This window comes from Aptenodytes patagonicus, chromosome 22 (genome assembly GCF_965638725.1).
Source record: "Aptenodytes patagonicus chromosome 22, bAptPat1.pri.cur, whole genome shotgun sequence".
In the NCBI taxonomy this organism is placed as follows: Eukaryota; Metazoa; Chordata; class Aves; order Sphenisciformes; family Spheniscidae; genus Aptenodytes; species Aptenodytes patagonicus.
In genome coordinates, this window is record NC_134970.1 from 7881997 (window position 1) to 7901226 (window position 19230).

Consider the following 19230-nt stretch of genomic DNA (forward strand, 5'->3'; position numbering starts at 1 on the left):
GGCTAGGCTCTTTGGTCCCCCGGGTGCTGCATGTTGCAACAGTGTGGTTTTCCCTCCCGCTGTTGCTGGCATGGACCTCATAACCGGGGTATAGCATCTTCTCCATTAAGGACATCCCGGGCAGCCAGACTGTCGCGGAGGCTCATGTCATCCAATTAGGCGGGTGATAGATTGAAAAATAAACTTTATTTTAACCAAAATTGTTTAGCAGAAAACTAACTAGAAATGAGGCGTCAACACTCCGACAACATCAGTAAACCACAGGTTCAGGATGGCGTAGGAGGGATTAATACTGCACAGCCGGCTTTAGAAATGCGGATCCAAAATGTGCACAATCACTCAGCTATAAGATGAGGGCTCTCAACCTCGAGGAGTTTCCTTGGGTGGCGTCCCGACCCAAGGGGAGAGTCCCTGACTGCAGACCCGCTGCTCCGAGGAGGACCGGCTCAACTTGCCCTCCGGCGGGGCTCCATTTATACCCTAGTCGAATCTGATCTGTGGTCAATTCGAATTGGCTGAGGGCCTTAACTTGCTTTCTCCTCGCCCGAGGTGTATACGTGACGGTAATTACTGGCCCAAGGTGTGTACGTGATGGTCAGCACTCACCACCTTAAAGGCGCGAATGTAAGGGCGTGAAAAGTAAGGACGCAGTGGTCTTAATGCCCCCAGTCTTTGTCAGGGCGGGTGCACCTGCCACACAATCCAACCCGTGACCACAGTCACGTTTCGACTGGTTTCCCTGGAGTGGTGGTACAGTCACCTCTTGCCTCCAAAGTTAAAAGGGAGCGCAGTCTTGGTGAGTTCAGTGCTCACTGTGAATCATCATTTCTCAGTTGTTTAAGGTCGTACTGGAACATCAAGTATACGAATAGATTTTGAGGGAGTATACTCCATGGCTAATACAGTTTTCGTTATTGCGCGCTTAACACCTTTTATAACAATACAAATCACAACAATCACAACTACAAGCATTATCAGAGATTGGAGAGGACTGGCTAGCCATCCTGACAAAGAAAACCCAAACATACCAAAAACTTTCCCCAACCAATTAGTCCCTAGTGCAGCAACACTTGCCTCTGAGTCCTTTGCTACTTTTTTTCATTTTGTTGATCTGGTCTTGAAAGGGTACCGACATGTTCAGGATGTGGACATAGCACTCATTTTCCGATAGGCTCAGGATTCCACAGACACCTTTCTTCTTTAACAGCATCAGATCTAATACGGCTCGGTTTTGAATAGGCGTTCTACTGGTATGTTGTGGTTGATTATCTAATAGCCCCAAACTATCAGACGTGGCGTTGGCCAAGGCTGACAGCTGCAGGCCCAGTTCCAGAATAGCCTGCCGGTTCCGTACCGGAGCAATTCCCATCCCAAAACCTGATTCCAGCCACCATCCTGTTTGTGTTGAGGCTTCCCGCCATTCCCCCCGCAAGCCCCTTGGGCTGTCATCCCACCACTTACGTGGCATGGATCCTTCCCAATAAATGGGACACAGAGAGAACACGGCTAATGTGCAGGCTAGTCCTGGGATGGTTGCGTAGAATCGGGAATATGTGTGGCCGTCAGAACATGCCCACGCTAAGTTAGGAGGTGCAGGGACAAAGGATGTTTGGCATGAACCTGGCACGGTAGTAAGGGGACGACAGTAATCTTTCTTACTACAGTCTAGGGCAGAGGGCCACAAGTAACTGGTAGTGCTACATAGGCAGCCCTGTATTAAAGCTTCCTGAGCAGGAGGATATAGCCGTAACGGTGGCATTTCATCTATGTCTTTGCACCTGATCTCTGCCTGACAGTTCCAGAGCGGAGATTTCCCTACCAGGAATACCTTTTCCCGGTACCAGCTGGGCGCACAAGTGTGTCTAGCCCACGTGCAGTTGAGGGGGCAGTCCCATGAATTTCGATTACACACGCTGGGACATTCGTTATTATCCTTTTCAGGGTGTTTGATGCACCATGAGGCATTCAGTGGTTTTGTATATTGTAGGGAGAGGTCATCGGTGCTCCAGCAGACACTATATTTGGTAGCTCCCCATGGAATTTCGGGGCATAGTGTAGTGCCATTCCAGCTCCAGCCCGTGGCCTCATGGGTAGGTTGAAGAACATAATCACATCTGGCATTCCATACCAAACTAGCATTTACTGTGCCCGGCTACCAACTGTAGACAATATAAGTACAGCCTCTTCCCTCGATCTCCCTAAAGCTCCTACTATAATTAGTATATTGCTCCCACGTGAGCTCGAGGGCTAGCGATATGTTCATGTCCTGCACAAAAACTGGTAAAGGGTCTTCTGCTGACTTGGGTGTGGGCAGGCAAACCGTTACAGAGGTTAAATTCATCATTCGGGCAAATCCCACTATCGTTTTGCTACCATATTGCTGTCCAGGTCCTGGTTGTTTCCATTGGTCACTGTCACCATTGCCAGTACGAGCACCAAAGCAGACTGCTTTTCCATCGTCCTGTAAGAAAACACAGAGCTGGGCCTCGGGCCTGAAACCGGGCTTCAGGGTTAGAAGTCAGGGATTATCCACCGAGCACTAATATGGTGGGTTTTTCTGCTCCCGTCCAGAGTTCCCAGGCATATAAGCCTCTGGTTTTTGCCAGGGTCATGGGTACAATGCCAATGGAGGGTAGCTTCACCATTACAGGTTGGTCCACGTCCGTCCGTGGTGGGAACTGGTCCTTTTGTATCGCCCAGTATAGGGGTCGTCACCCGTTAACAGTCTCATAGTGCAAAATGCTCGAATTCTGGGGTTTCCATAACTTCCCCAGCGGCTGTTAACAATAAAGACCGCCCGTGGTAATCATATGTCCCAGTTGTGGCATCAGACATCGGCATGTCTTTTAATCAAACCATTGGTTCGTTCGACTATACCGTTAGCCTGAGGATTATATGGTGTATGGAACACCCATTTGACGCCTTCCCCGCGAGCCCAGTCTTGCACCACTGTGGCCGTAAAATGTGACCCATTATCACTTTGATGATACACACGGGGGTGTGTAAAATACTAAACCACTTTCTTAACGCTTGGACCGTCCGATCTCCGGTGGCGGTGCTAACAGCTGTAGCCATGGTCAGTCCTGACACCACCTCTACTCCTACCAAGATGTATTTCTTCCCATGGGATGGCCGCAAAGGACCAATATAATCCATTTGCTAGGTGCTCCAAAGAGCCTTGCCTTGTTTGCTACGCTGGGCTGGAGCTTGATTTGGGTGGTTGGCCTTATCCAACGCTGTGGGCAAGCTGTAAGGACTGCTTCACATATTCTCATGGACACTGGCCATCCCTGGGACCCACACTCGTAATAGAGGTCTGCTTTCCCCGAGTGGCCTCGCTTAATGTGCAGCCACTCAGCCAACCGTCCCCAATCTTCCTTTTTGCTATCTACTACCTTAATTTGGGCTAGGTGATCTACCTGTTGACTCCATTTTGCAGCGGTGGTCCCATTTCTTGCATGGCCTTTTACCCATCCCACCTTTAGGGGTCGTGATCCGCCTATTTCTAACAATCGCTGCCGGTCTCCAGCTCTCCAGGCTTCTGTACAGCCTGCTTCCCACTGATTGGATTCCCATTGGCATATCCACTCTGTGGCACCCTTATAGGTTGCGTAGGAATCAGTGTAAATTTTGGCAGCACCATTCTCTGCTGCCAGCAGGAGGGCGCGCAACTCCCCTACCTGTGCGCTACCTTCCCGCTCCTCTGTAATCGCTTTCCCGGTACCAATTTCCAATGCCCCTGCTCTATATTGCCACCTGGATCCCACTCAGTGGGCAGGTGCATCTGTGAACCACACTCCCTGTATACCTGAGCCTGTGGTCAGTTCGGGTGCCTCTTTGATCGCGGAAGGTTTATAGGGTTGGCCCAGCAAAACCGGATCCAGATTCACAGCTTGTTGGAGCTTAGAGGCTTTGACCGGGCCCTCTCTTAATGACAGTAACTGACTAACTCCCTCCAGATAGGCATACCACTTCCGTATCGTGTGATCCCTTGAGGATAGAATTTAGCAGAGGAAAAGGGCCTCGTACTATAATGTCTTGCGAAGTACGTAACCTCTCCGCCTCCTTAACTGCCCTGGTAAGTGAGAAGAGTCCCTTCTCCCACTCTGAGTACCGTTGTTCAGCTTCCTTGAATGAGGTAGAAGAGAATAATAAAGGTCTAGCCGGCCCCCTCGGTCCCTTTTGGAATATACCGCAATAGGAGGCATGTTCTGCAGACCCCCATTCTGCCCTCAACGGGTCTTGTGAGTGTAGTGGGCCTAGCCTCCGACAGGTCTTAAGTTCATCCTTCAGGACATTAAGGGCCTCTGTATGTCGTGGAGTCCAATCCCATTCCTTATTCTTTCGGAGCAAGTCATATAAAGGGCGAGCATTCACCGAAAAACCCCGGTGTATGTTTTCTCCAATAGCCCACTGTACCCAACAGTGGCTGTAATTCTGTCTTATTGCCTGGAGTTTGCCCTTTCTCAATAGCCGGTAGAGTGGCATGGGGCATCGCAACTGCTCCAGCTATCCACCAAGCTCCTAGGAATTTAATTTCGTGTCCGGGAACTCGACATTTGGAAGGTGGAATGTCAACTCGTTCTACATGGCTTCGGCCAGTTGCTCTACCTGTTCTTTATTATCTCCACCAACTAGGATGTCGTCTACGTACTGACATATGTGGACGCCTGACAGCACCTTCACTGTGTCGGGGAGTTTGGCCAAGGCATTGTGGGCAATAGCGGGGGAGTGTTTGTATCCTTGTGGGAGTCGATTAAAGGTGTATCGCGTCCCTTCCCAAGTAAAGGCAAACTGAGGCTTATCCTCTTCTCCTAGTGGGATCATGAAAAACATACCCTTGACATCCAGGGTGGCCATCCACGGGTGGGCAGCTGCCTGTATTGCTGTTACTATGGAGGTTAGACTTGGGACGGCAGCCGTTAGCAGCGGGGTATTATTGTTTCACCTTCGCCAGTCAATCGTTAGGCACCACCGCCCATCTGGCTTTACGAACTGGCCAGACTGGAGAATTATAGGGGGAGCGTGTGCGACTTATGATCTGTCTCTTCTCGAGGTCGCTAATTACCTCTGACATGCCCCGTTTAGCTGCGGTTGGTAGCGGATATTGAGAAACATAGGTTACTTTAGATTGCGGTCGTGTGGGAGCAAGCTGCAGGGTCCTAACATGGACGGCCTCTGCTCCTCTACCTCCAGAACTCCACACCTTGCCATTAGGTAAATACCACCGCTTGCCCACTAATACATCAAATCCCAATATATTTCCCTCATAAGGGCTTGGAGCCACCTCCACGGCCATCATTCGCTTTTCTCCAGGTAGCCAAAGTTGAGTCCGAGCTATGGGACATTTTTCTGCTGCACCCGCCACCCCTATTCTGTTTATCGTCTTTCTCGATGGTTTAATTCCTAACTCATCGGCTTGTTGCTTATTTAGAACACTAATTTGGGCCCCTGTATCAATTAAGAACTCTAAACTTGTTCGCTTCAGACCCACGGGGGTACGTATATAAGGTTCCTCGTCAGCAGACCATTGGCAGGAATTCACCATGCGGAGTGGGCGGCCCGAACCCCAAACCGCGGCTTCTAGTTTTTTAACTTGTTCAGTTCCCCTCGCAGGGACGCAAAAGGGTTAATTGTGTCTGTGCTATTGTGAGGGAGGGTGGTTGCCCGCGTTTTCCCTTGATCTTTGGTTTTCCCCTCAAGCAATTCCACCAGTTTCTGGCTGTGGTTGGTGGGCTGCCCGTGCAGCATCGCCCGGGGTACTCCCAGCACCAACGCTTTTCGCCAAAGGTCGTTCCTTCCCGGATCGTGGGCTCGAGCCGGTCTATCTCGGGAAGGTGCGGGCTCCCCGCGGGGAGGCCGTCCGGGGTGGGGGTTTCGGCTGGCTTGTCGAACCCTCCTATTCCCGCCCGTCCACGCCACTGCCTGGATCAGTCCACCCCCTCTCATGCCCGTGAGGGACTATATGTCGTGTAACGTCTCCGCCCAAGTCAGCACGTGCGCGGGCGCGTTCTGAGGGTTTTGCCAATTGTGTTCTATGGCCCTCTGGATCCTTTCTCTGAGGGACTGAATGTGTATTTTTAGGGCGTCTGGTAGCCCTCTAATGAGAGGTCTAACGTGGCTGGGGTGCACCGGTGCAGCCGTCGGCACCCCTTGCTGCCCCCTCTCATACATTGCCTGGATACAAGCAGCCTTTTGTACTCCTCCCGCTAACTCCGACAGTCCTTTTACTCGGATGGTAAAAGGACTGGTAGGTAACAGGCTCCCCTCGCTCTTTGGAGTCCACACCCCCAGCCCAATAAGCCACTCGGGACGTGATCGACTGGTCGCCTGCCGGCCCGTCACTCACAAACACTCCGGGTCCCCAGAATCCCCTAGCCTCGTCCTCGCTCAACAGTATCACATCCCCCCCCGTTAAAGAGACACACCACAAATACTCGGTTTCCGTTTCTCCCGTCTACACGAGAACCTGGCTTGTAATTCACTGAGCTCACGTCCCGTCCGGGGGGTGGTAGGGACAGTGGTTCGGGGGTTCCTGCCCTGCGGACCTGTATGCTTCTCTGTTTTCATAAGAGGCCGCACTTCTTTTCCCTCCAACTCCTCCGTTTCCTCAGAACTATTTTCATCAGGGTCTCCCCACATGTCCCCATCCCAATCCTCGGGATCTGCACCCGCAATTAGTTTTCGGATTTGGACAAGCTCGCTTGTGCTAGCATGATCTCAATTTTTTGTTCTAACAGAAACATCCGCTCTCTTTCTCTTTCCAGTTCTCCTTTTAAACAATCGATTTCTAACTGCTTCTTTAAATTGCTCTTTTCTAGTATTCCGGAATAATTGTAGTGATCTTGCGCTTTGAATTAGTCAGGCACCCAGAATGGCACACATGGTCCCTTTACCTTTACCATTTCGATTAATCCTGTGGCATTGTTCTACTCACTGCGACCGCTGCTGCGTCGAACCACTTCTCCTTCACCCTTTTTATACCTGGGGGAGAAGGGCTACATCCGTGCCTCCATAGTAATTCCTCTATTGACACCATCCTGCCAACTACGCCAATTTAATGTCGCGGAGGCTCACGAAATCAAATTAGGCAGGTGATAGATTCAAAACTAAACTGTATTTTAACCAAAATTGTTTAGCAGAAAACTAACTAGAAATGAGGCGTCAACACTCCGACAACATCAGTAAACCACAGGTTCAGGATGGCGTACGAGGGATTAATACTGCACAGCCGGCTTTAGAAATGCGGATCCAAAATGTGCACAATCACTCAGCTATAAGATGAGGGCTCTCAACCTCGAGGAGTTTCCTTGGGTGGCGTCCCGACCCAAGGGGAGAGTCCCTGACTTGCAGACCCGCTGCTCCGAGGAGGACCGGCTCAACTTGCCCTCCGGCGGGGCTCCATTTATACCCTAGTCGAATCTGATCTGTGGTCAATTCGAATTGGCTGAGGGCCTTAACCTTCCTACTCCTCACCCGAGGTGTATATGATGGTCTTAATGCCCCCAGTCTTTGTCAGGGCAGGTGCACCGGCCACAGCCCCGTCCAACCTCAATGATTCTGTGAAATCCAGACACAGAGATCTACTTTGGAATCACCATGAGAAGTTTAGTTACCAAACAAACCGATGGGAAAGATGTGTGGTAATACTCATGTGCGCGCACACCACGTGCAATTCCGTGAGACTTTAAAGCACTTTGAAAACAGCAAGCTCAAATGGGTTTTGCCGTCAGCCTCAAGCCGAGAGGCAGCATTCATCAGCCGACGCAGAGGAACAGGCTGGGAGTCAGCTAGAAAACTGTTCCCAGTTCTTCCCTTGTCATCCCTGGCTCAGGTGTGCAAGCCTGTGCACTGCTTTGTCTAGTTGCCGAGTTCTCATCCCGCTGCGATTCCACAGATAATGTGAACACAAAGGAGTTAAACAGGAAGACCTCTAGTTAATGGCATGGGAACCTGAAAGCTTATGACAACTTTTCTCCAAATATGGGCAATGCTGCTTAGATTCTGTCACCTAAGGAAGAGAAGGAAGAAGACAAATGGGGCAAAGGATTACACAGGAATGAAATATCAGGAAGGTACAAGAGACATTAAAAATATTGATAGGGGCCCTGGAAGACTACGTTGTAGTCAACTGACCTGTCCATACCCGACCGTGGGCATGAGGTCGCTGCTCCGACTTCCACTCTTCTCCCCTTCCCTGTCTCTTCCGCTGCAGTACTTTCTGACATTTCATTTCTTCTCTTGACCTTCAGGACATTGCAAACTCGGTATTGACTAAATTTGATTTTGACCTTTCTGTTTTAGAACAAAATTCAGAGTCAATTACATTCCTATTTCGCAAAATTGTTCACGTTTATACAACGAAAACCAAAAAATGATTCAGGAGTAAGAGAGTAGCTTCCTTCTTCAAACAGAAGAGAGGCACTGAGAGGCCATCCAGAGAATTATGCTCAACAGTTTTAAACAAAAAGTACTGCTTTCCAGGACATCCTATTTGCTCCATCTTCAGAGGAGGGCCTAGGAATGTAATTAGCAGGAATGTAATGCTAGCAGACATAGAAGAAATTCTTTTGGGGAATTTGGACGTGACATCTTCACTAATTCACTCCCTCTTCAGACACTTACCCATACTGAAAACAAACCCACCCTGAGCTCTCATTAAACAAAAACTTTCCAAATAAGCTTAACTTTGTTGTTTATGACATATACAGTACCTAGGAAACTACTTAATTATTCAGAAATATCGACCTCATACAGACTCTCACAGTGAAGAAACCATTGGACAGCTCAGCTCAGACTTGCAGAAAATACATCTAACTGAAGCCGGCAGGGCTGTCGGGTCCTGAGGCAGGACCTCATTCAAAGTCCACTGGGATTGACAGGAAGATTTCTCGCAATTTGGAGGGTTCTAGGTGAGAATTCAGTGCCACTTTACATTGCCTGACTGACACCTAGAAACAGGAGAACTGTAGCATTGCCTATATAGATACATTCTGCTTCTCCAGACTATTTTGAATATAAATTTACAAAAAAAAATCCAAAACAACAAAACAGAAACACACACACAACTTACAAGCTCGTAACTGCCCTTGTTTACGTCTTTACCTGTAACAGAGGTATTATAAAATTTGGTGAATATTTAGACTGGACTTTCTTTAACCAACTTAAAAGTACACTTTTGCATTGCACCTCACCTTCTGAGAACAAGATAAACTACTTAGAAACAATGCTGGACTTGCATATGCTATGCTGAAATTGAAAAACAGCAAATACAGCTCTTTCAGAACTAGAATTCCTGGCTATGAATACCACATGTCGATGGGACGGGGACAATTGCTTTTCTTGAAGGAGACGAAGGAGTCTTCAGAAGAGAAGGAACCGAAGAACTGTGAGCATCACTCTGTGTTTTGGGCACCAGGTGGAAGATGCAAGGACATCTGGAGCATAGCCTCCAGCAGAGAATATTGGCCAGCTAACCTCTGACGCATGGGATCAATACGTATTTTCCTGGAGAAAAATCCCTGCCAACAGAAACTCGAAACATCAGTGCCTGAAAGTAACAGGACGTTATGCTGTGCATAATTTTAGAATAGCAACGCTGTACAACTATCTGGGGAGGGCAATTAAATACTGGAGCAAGGCGTACAGGACAGTGAGTGAATTCTCCACGTTTAGAAGTTTTTACATCCAAACATGGTATGTTTGATAGGGGACGCTACACGCAAGCAAATGGGTGAGACTAAGAAATGAATCGTGGTCCCTTTTATAAAGGAGACCAGACTAAGCAGTCGTAAGAAAAAACAGCAACTTTTCTCAGGGACCAATAATCGGAACAGGAAATAGTAAGAACAAACACTCAGTTTTCACAACAGAGGAGGTTAAATGTAGAGTCCCACAGGGGTCTCAGCTGGGGCCTGAGGCTGTTCAGGGAATTCACAGAAAACCTGGAAAATGAGACACTAGTGAGGTGAGAACATTTGCCAATTATACGAAAGACGTTACTACCATTACTACCAGTGTTACAATCAGTATTTAGAAAAACAAATGCATTCTTTCTTTAGGAAAACAGAAACAAAGAGCGTGAAGTTCAATGTCAACAAACGTAGTCGAGCACAAGGAAGAAAAACATGCATTCCATATGCATGTGCTGGCTCCAGCCTAGCTACTGACATGAAAGAATGAAGGTTGGGAGCCACTGGGCATTGCTTCATAAAAATACTAGCTGAAGAATCAGCAATGGCTGAAAAGGCAAAGAGAGATTCAGGACACTGTAGAAAAGCAATACAGGACAAAAGAGAACGCATTGTTCTGCTCTATTTCAAATCCACCGTACAGCCATACTGCACGCAGTTTTGCTCCCTCTAATTCAAAGATACAGTAGATGAAGGGAAAGTGAAAAGCAAGATACAGATCACAGATGTTTCCAGAAATCATCCAAACGTAACCATAGTGACTTACCACAAGATACGTTTTGCTGAAATGAGTTGAGTTCTCGATACACAGTGCAAATGTGTAAGGCACAAGATGGACATTCTCATGTTTCAATCTCATCTTTAATACTCTCTCCCATTTACTCAAACCTGAGAACAACGATAAGACTTAAGAACAAAGCACTGACATTTCAAAGGAGCAGGAGTCCTGACAACGTCTTCTTGTAAAGCTTCAAAAGTCACACCACACTGAACAGATGTATAAGGGAGCAAATACAACCTGTCGGTGTGAACTTTGTGAAAAAACACTAGTAACGCATTACAAGAAACACTCAGCCAGGTGACACTCTCCCATCAGTCACGTGTATTAATAGTGTTGTGTTTCCTTGACTGCATTTGCCTTCAGTCCCGACATCCTCCCACAAGAAACAACGTGCCAGGCTCTTCCAACCCGAGGAAGAAAACCTCATCAGCTTTCCTAACCAAAAAGTAATTCTTCTAAAAATTATTTTTAAAGTTGAAAAGGACTAGGATTCGTAGGAGTAGCATCAGTACATTTACCTCACAGTTCAAAATGGGAGGAAAAAACATAATTGACATGACAACCGCCACAGTTACAGACGTTACAGAACAGTTACAGTTACGGACGCTCCTTCCTGGGGGGGCAGTTCTGACACCAAGGAGCTCATGCGTGCAAGAACGGATGACGCTAGACAGCAGTCTCCTTACATGCCTCTGATCTCAGGAAGAAACAGGTAAAATGAATACTTTCAGTCCGTTTGCTAGCAGAAACTGACATCCTGAGGACTGGCGATGGAGCCCAAGACTTGCCTAGATGAAACCTGACACAATCGGTTCCTTTAAGGGATGAAATTGGTCGTTTGAGTTTGGCTTCAAGGACTCCCACAGCTGGTGATTAACTAAGATTTACGCTACAGCCCGACACACAGATTGCAGGACAACTCATCGCGCCAGGCCTCTGAGCTTGCAGTTCTCATCGGGGCCCAGTGCTGGCTGAGCATGTGGGTGGACTTCCAAGTTCCAGAAATACATACTCGTGAATCAAACGCTCCTCAAGCACGCAGGCAAAACTAGCTGAGCTTTCGAGAAGCAAACCAACAACGAGCCTTTGTTTGTTTGGGTGCTTCCTGCCTGAAGAGGCTCTTGGCTACTTTCTCGTCCTGGCAGTAACAGGAGTAAGTTGCTATCACACATACCAGCTTCTGACAGAGGAAGAGGACGACCTCGTTCTTGCCTGTCATTACGAGGTGTGGCAATAAGGCAGTCTTCCAAGACTGGGAGGCGGAAACGCCTGGGTGTTCATTACTCCGGGGCACCCAGAATCACAGGAGATGATGCCAGAGGGCCTGATCTGATTCACAAATTGACACACCTTAGGACGGAAGAGGCCTCTCATTCAACTAACTTACTTTTCTCTTCAACAAGAGCATCAGGAGAGTAACTTCTTCTTAACCCTTTACACTACAGCAACTACAACAGAAACATTAATTAACGGTTACCATTTCTTTAATTTAATTATTGTCAATTCAAATTAATAAGCTGCAGAATATGCAGCAGACATGGCTAAATTCTGTCCAGTTGCGCAGGCAGGAAGAAAGAGATGAAGGCTAGCTGGGCCCTTGGTGCACTCTGATGAAAGAACATCTAGGAGGAGGAGCCTGTAGTAAAGCTGCCGGCCAGAATAATCCAATCTCAAATGCCTCAGCACTTACATACCAAAAGTGAAATCCCCAGGAAACTACACTCAGCAAAACCTGTGCATGCCAATATTCAAATATTAGCTTCTCTATGCCTATGCTGTGCAATGGCACAAAGCTTTTACAGCGCTGTCTTTTGAGAGCAGGCCAGACTGACGGCAGCTAAATGCCCCTGTAAACTTTAGGCTAGAAGGAAAAACTCTGGTGGCTGGTCCCAAAGGAGTAAGGGGGATGAGCAAAATAAGGGGAATACTGCGTGGAGGACATTTGCTTCACCCTTATTTCTAGACTACAAAGACTACATTGAAGACGGGACTGGGATAACTGCATGACAATCCTGCAGGCTTTGTGTGTTCAAAAGCCTGTCTAGGCTTCCGGCTACCTCACCTCAACTACTTCTCCTCGTAAAACTCACTCTGTGAGGTGCTTTTTGCTTCTCGCCGCCATCTATGTGGGTACGTAAGCACATACTCACGCTTGCTCCCACCCAAGAACAACTTTTATACTCAACATCCCTCTAGGCAACATAAGATTTCATGGGAACACTATCCTGTTCTCTCAAGTTCAAGCTCAAACTTCTTCCTATACAGACTGAAGACGGCTTTGCAGGTACAATCCGTCCCCAGAGTCTCACGGATGTGATTTAGTCCTAGTGTACCTTACAAGAAAACTACTGCGGTCTTCTCTACTAGTGGGCCAACGTTGCTGAGCCTGTAAGGAGTGTTTTACGTTTTATTAACCTTTCTGAGCAATGCGCTAGCTTTGCTTGCAATCGCACTCGGTGGCCTTCCTGGGACTTTATATAGACACGTTCATTTTCTCTGGCTAAGTCTGATTTGGAACGCAGGGGTGTTCATCTGAAAACACTGCAGAACACTCTTTTCACATCAGTTCTCTCTGGTGAAGGCAACAACTGCGGAGGATCTTCAGCTAACGTAAAGCTGCAAAGCTCAAAGGAGTTGTACTCCAGCGAAAGATCTGCACACTACTAGACATGAATGTCGAATTAAGCAATGCCCAACAGATACAAGTCATCGAATCTTTTCTTTTGTGAGTAGGAAAGAAAGGATACACAGAAAGATAGGGAAGTGGTCTGTAGAAAATGGATGTAAATCATCAAGATTTCCAGGGATTATTCGAATCGCTTCCTGGAGAGGCCAAAAAAAGGAAGGAAGGAAGAATAGTAACAATACAGCCACAATTCCACTGTCAAGTACAGTTTCAAGGCTTGGGAAAAATTTAAAATTCCTTTACAGTTTGCATGAATCATGGAAGAGCAGGTTCGCGATATTTTGCTGTTCTTCCTCCCCTTCTTCGCCCCGCTCCCTCCCATCACCTTAGAGTGCACCGCACTAACAGACTCATAGAAATTGAAGGGAATGAGCATCTTAATCTTGAATTAACATAGAAGCATTACTATGGAGAGTGGAGGTGTGCTTTTAAACTTAAGAAGTTGTAAATGTAAGAAGTCTCCTTTTTTCCAGCAAAACACATGTAGGATTGACCTGTTTCAAAAATAAACATATTCCTCTTTTTCTGAATATTGACCCAACTCAGTTACAAAGGAACTGTAATTCAGCCCCAACAAACGCCTGCTTTACGAACGGGAAACTTGTTCTCGTAACACCTTTCAAGACCTTTCTAGTAACACCATAATTTTCCATATCAATTGAAATCAGCACGTTTTCTTCAATAATATTTATAATGCCATTACTGTACTCTGAAGATTTTTTTTAAATTAAGAAACAGGAGCATTTTTAAGCAGGCAATAGATTTGTCTCATTTCCTCGGGAATGGAAGGGGCTTTCTTCTGTCTCAGGAAGAAGATGGCAACAACAGAACTCATTGTTTGTGACCAAGCACCTCTGTCTTCCAGGCTATCGCGATGCCATTCTGCTCAAGGGACTAAAAGACGGAACCGGCAGGACGTGTCCCTTAATCCCCTCCACGGTGCAAACCTGCAGAGGAACGGGCCTTCACAGCATTGGAGCTAGGCCCTGTGATGCTGGGAGTTGTGTACGGCCTGCATCAAACTGCGTTCCCAAAGAGTAACTACATCTTTTGTAAGCCATCTTCTCAAAAGTTGTTTGCTGCTAGGTATCGGCCAACAATAAAACGCACAGGGAGAGAGAAGGTCTTAAAGAAAATGCGAACCCATTAAAAAGTAAACAAATCACACAAATGTCCCTTGGAAATAAGTAAATGAAGTGGAGCGTAAGGAATTATGGCATGCAACTATTCTCTGGTCTATGCTCTGGTAGGCAGCCATTCTCATGTCCTCCACATTCAGGGGCCCCAGCCAGATCTTGCTCAGAGATGAGAACTTTCCTTCCTCTTCAGAAAGGCTCTCTCCTTGCTTGACACGGAACAAGTTAATGAAAGGAATTACACAGCGCCCCGCAGCAGAAGGACAGATACCACCCACCCAAGACTTCTGCTGTGGTCATGAAATCTTCATGAATCAGCAGGGAAACAAAAGTACGATTCAGGAAGGGACGTTGCCGTGGTGACGAGGAAACAACGGTGGAAAGAATGGAAGAAAGCAAGGCACCACCCAGGGCCTCAGGACAAGGATGTCGGAGCTGCTACCTGACTGCGGGGGGATTCATTGGTTGGGTTGGGGGGAGCTTGGGGAGGAGGGGTTGATTATTTTCTTTTAAGCCTGGAGTGTAGAGATGCAAAAACGGAGTCATCTTTGAATCGTTAAGGGAAGAACCTTCATTGTTACTTGTTTTTCTCTGGGGATTCAGGAGACCTTCAGTGAAGACGGCCTTCCTCTACCAAAAGCCTGCGCACACGGGTAGGCAATCAGCTCTACGATCAGCTGGGATCAGCTCTCGCAACTCTTTCAATGTTCTTTTGGGAACCTGTCCTCAGATCGGTCACCATCTTATTGTGGGCAAAAGGAGTTTCACTTCCCAAATCTGCAGGCTAACCGACAGCATTGCTTTGGGCATAAGGCTATGTAGGCACTTGGGACTTACTCCTTTACTCTCTCTTATGAACTGGGAGTGAATCCAGATGCTTTCAATAAGCAACCTGTATTCACCACAAACCATGACACGATGGGGAAGAGTTTCACGAGTTTCGCTGTAAAAGGAGTTGCTTTTGCTATATGTTTGACCATGTTGATCTTCCTCTCCAAAATCAACACAGAGAACAAAACAAGGAGGAAGGTTAATCCTCCTGGATCTGACGCTATTCCAGCAAAATGCTAATAAGCAAAGCTAAAGAAACAATTGCGTTTCTCTTCATCCCAAAATAAAGTCATGCAGCAGAATTTCAAAGAGCCGGCCTACTGCTACAAAGGAAAAAGGAGACCAGCGTTGCACGACATTTAATGTAGCTTCAGGTCTGGAGACAGCCTAATTGGCATGATGTTCATAGCGCATTCTCTTCAGTTCTTCTGCAGCTAACAGCAGTCACTTCCAGAGTAAACCCAGGCTCTGGCAATGGCTGTGCACGTCTGGTTGCAAAAGGAAATCCACTCCCACTCATAAAGCCACTCTACAGGCAGATGCTTGAGTCATTGCCTATGGCATTTTAGTCCTGCCGCAACCTCACTGGCATGAAAACAGGGTTGTCGGGATGGCACAATGCTGGTCTGTTTCTCTTATCAGCAGGGATACTTGCTGACTCAAAAGGATCTCAGTTTCAGCATGGTTGCCACCATCTGAAAAGAGATTTAACCTCAACAAGTTTACAAGACCTTCCAAAAGCCTTTGAGGGCATCAACCTTGAACTGCTGTCTGCTGACGATCACAGCCTTGAAGGATGTACACAGGGAGCCAGATTATGCTGAGCCACTGCTTTGGGGTTTTTTTAATTACTATTTATGAATACCATCATTATTAATTATTTATCAGAGGCTGACACAGCAACAAATCCTCAACTTTCAGACCAAGTTTGAGCTCTACAGAACACTCCTTCAGCAGGACACGATCTATAAGCACCTGGTTTGGAATACTACCCTTAAACCTGAGCAGCTCCATCTTCTTGTGCCAGAGTAGCTCAAACTTCTGTGATTACTATAGCCCGCAGCCTCCAGGATTCTGAGTCCCCTCTCAAATTAAAAGCTCCAGAGCTCCTTGAGTGAGCTGGTCAAGGTTTTGCCCACTCGCAAAAGCACTTGCCCATCATCTCTGTGTTAATGTGACCAGCAGACACAAGCAGATTCCTCCAGGGCAATACCCTCAGGGAAAGTCTTTTTTTCACCTCTGAAAGATCACCCTCTTTTCTTGTTTGGCATCTCCCCCATCTCACCAGACCACTCAGCACCCTGTGCTTTCGTTACTTTGCTGGCTACTAACTAGGACTTCCTATCTGAGGCTTACCACACAACTGTTACCTCCCACAACCCTCCTATTCATTGTCCCCTGCACACCCAAAGGCTGTTTTCCTTTCTCTTCCTTGCATGCCTGTGGTACCACAGACTAAAATACGCTCCCTTCACTCTCATTTCTCAGCCTTGCCACTACAGTGCCTTCCAGAAACTGAGACAAGCAGTTATGCGAAAAGTCCTGCTCAGCCCCTCCGCCTGCAAGGAGAGGCACGCTGTCCTGTTTCAAAACAACAGGACAGGTTTGCCACAAACACATCTGAAACAGGAGTGGCAGTGGAAAGGGAACCTTGAGAGAAAAAATCCCGAGAGCACAACAAACATCTGCTGCCAGCAGCCAGTAAGAGCTTCCAAAGACTCTTCCTACGCCCACACTCGAGTGCCAGATTGCAAGGCCAGAGAAAGGCACATCGCTAACAGCAGACAGCCCAAGAAATAAGCACATACGTTGAGTACAGAGCTCCAAGGCTGTACTGGTTTTGACTGGGATAGAGTCAATTTTCTCCACAGTAGCTAGCATGAGGCTCTGTTTTGGATTTGTGCTGAAAAGAGTGCTGATAACACAGGGATGTTTTAGTTACTGCTGAGCAGTGCTTACACAGCGTCAAGGCCTTTGCTGCTTCTCACCCCACCCCACCAGCGAGCAGGCTGGGGGGTGTCCTGGTTTCGGCAGGGATAGAGTTAATTTCCTTCCTAGTAGCTGGTACACTGCTGTGTTTTGGATTTAGGGTGAGAACAATGTTGATAACACACTGATGTTTTAGTTGTTGCTAGGTAGTGTTTACACTAGTCAAGGACTTTTCAGCTTCCCATGCTCTACCAACTGAGAAGGCTGGAGGGGCACAAGAAGCTGGGAGGGGGCACAGCCAGGACAGCTGACCCAAACTGGCCAAAGGGATATTCCATACCATGCGACGTCATGCTCAGCATATAAAGCTGGGGGAAGAAGAAGGAAGGGGGGGATGTTTGGAGTGATGGCGTTTGTCTTCCCAAGTAACCGTTACGCGTGATGGAGCCCTGCTTTCCTGGAGGTGGCTGAACACCTGCCTGCCCATGGGAAGTAGTGAATGAATTCCTTGTTTTGCTTTGCTTGCATGCGTGGCTTTTGCTTTACCTATTAAACTGTCTTTATCTCAACCCACGAGTTTTCTCACTTTTACCCTTCCGATTCTCTCCCCCATCCCACCGGGGGGGAGTGAGCAAGCGGCTGCGTGGTGCTCAGTTGCCGACTGAGGTTAAACCACGACAGGGGGCACAAGAAGTTGGGAGGGGACACGGCTGGGACGGCTGACCCCAACTGACCCAAGGGATATTCCACACCGTATGACGTCATGCTCAGCATATAAAGCTGGGGGAAGAAGAAGGAAGGGGAGGACGTTCGGAGCGATGGCGTTTGTCTTCCCAAGTAACCGTTACGCATGATGGAGCCCTGCTTTCCTGGGGATGGCTCTAAACACCTGCCTGCCAGTGGAAAAGAGTGAATGAATTCCTTCTTTTGCTGCGCTTGCTTGCGTGGCTTTTGCTTTACTTGTTAAACCGTCTTCATCTCAACCCACGGGTTTTCTTACTTTTACCCTTCCGATTCTCTCCCTCATGCCACTGCGGGGCAGTGAGTGAGCGGCCGTGTGGGGCTTAGCTGCCAGCAGGGGTTAAACAACTACAAAGGCTCTGGAGCTTCCCAGTTAAACACAAAATTTCAAAATACTGTCAGCAAAAACAGCCTCTTTTTCCACTGAAGCACAAAATCCGCACATGGCAGTGAAATAGGAGTGTTTTTTACAGCTCAGATTACTCTCTTAGGCCAATGCTCAGCGTATGCAAGTGCAGTAGCAACTTTTAAGTGACCACTTTCACGGCCAGTGAAAGCAGGCAGGAAACGAGGAGCTCCCAAGATCTGAATTTAGGGTCTCCTATTAACTCCCTGCTACCTGCAGTCATCAAACTGCAGGCTGACTTTTCAGCTTTAACATGCTTACCTGCTGAAGTTGCCATACCAGATTTTACATTTGTACACAAGCCTGCCTGCGTGAAGAAAGCTTGTTTCAGGCAAGGGACAGGTAAGTGGTTTCAATGACATCGTTCTTTCTCCCTGAATGCCAGCCTAGGGAAGGAGGAGAGTCAAAGGTAAATTACTAAAACCCTTCACCACATCTCATTCTGACAGACGAGAAGAAAAGATTACACGCAGTTTTTCCTCTAGAGGACATTTGCAGAGAGAACACGTTTCCTACCAGGATCTCCCACAAGTCAGAAAACCGCTGATTCAGTGTCCGTTCCAATCAAGCAGGGTATTTTTGAGCAGGGTTAGAGGACAGACTCCGAGCTGATGGCTACCCGCCTTCAGCTGCACTGCTCCGGACATGTCACTGCCACCGTCCCTGAAGCTTTACAGGCCTCTTGCCCCGCGGGCTGGCAAGACAGCCCCGGCAGGCCTGTGTTGCAGCCCGTGACCGACACCACGCTGGGAGGGACACCCCCGGCTGCTGTGGGTCCCTGCAGCCCCTGCGGGTACAGCCAGGGGAAACGCGTTTCTCTCCGCACCCGCACATCTCCCCGGTGCCCCCCAGCCTCCGCCGGACAGCCACCGGCGGGAGGCAGTCCCCTGCTGCTCCCGCAGCGCCGGGGGCGGGAGGGCGGGGCCGGGGCTCGCCGGGCCTGCCGGGGGAAGGCCGGGACCCGCCGCGGACGCCGGCTCAGCGCCCCAGCCTGCTGAGAGGGGAGATGCCGCCGCCGCCGCCGCCGC

General features: G+C 48.1%; 1 protein-coding gene and 1 long non-coding RNA gene across 3 annotated transcripts in view; one reads left to right on the forward strand and one right to left on the reverse strand.

Moving 5' to 3' along the window:
- The window catches only part of LOC143170197 (sperm-associated antigen 4 protein-like), a 69930-nt gene that overhangs the window by 4822 nt on the left and 45878 nt on the right, over positions 1 to 19230 (forward strand). The window lies entirely within an intron of this gene.
- Positions 7578 to 18496, reverse strand: LOC143170198 (uncharacterized). The gene is made up of 3 exons (XR_012997019.1): positions 18464 to 18496; positions 8137 to 8295; positions 7578 to 8011 (listed from the first exon to the last, which is right to left on the reverse strand). It is a non-coding gene; the product is annotated as an uncharacterized LOC143170198 (long non-coding RNA).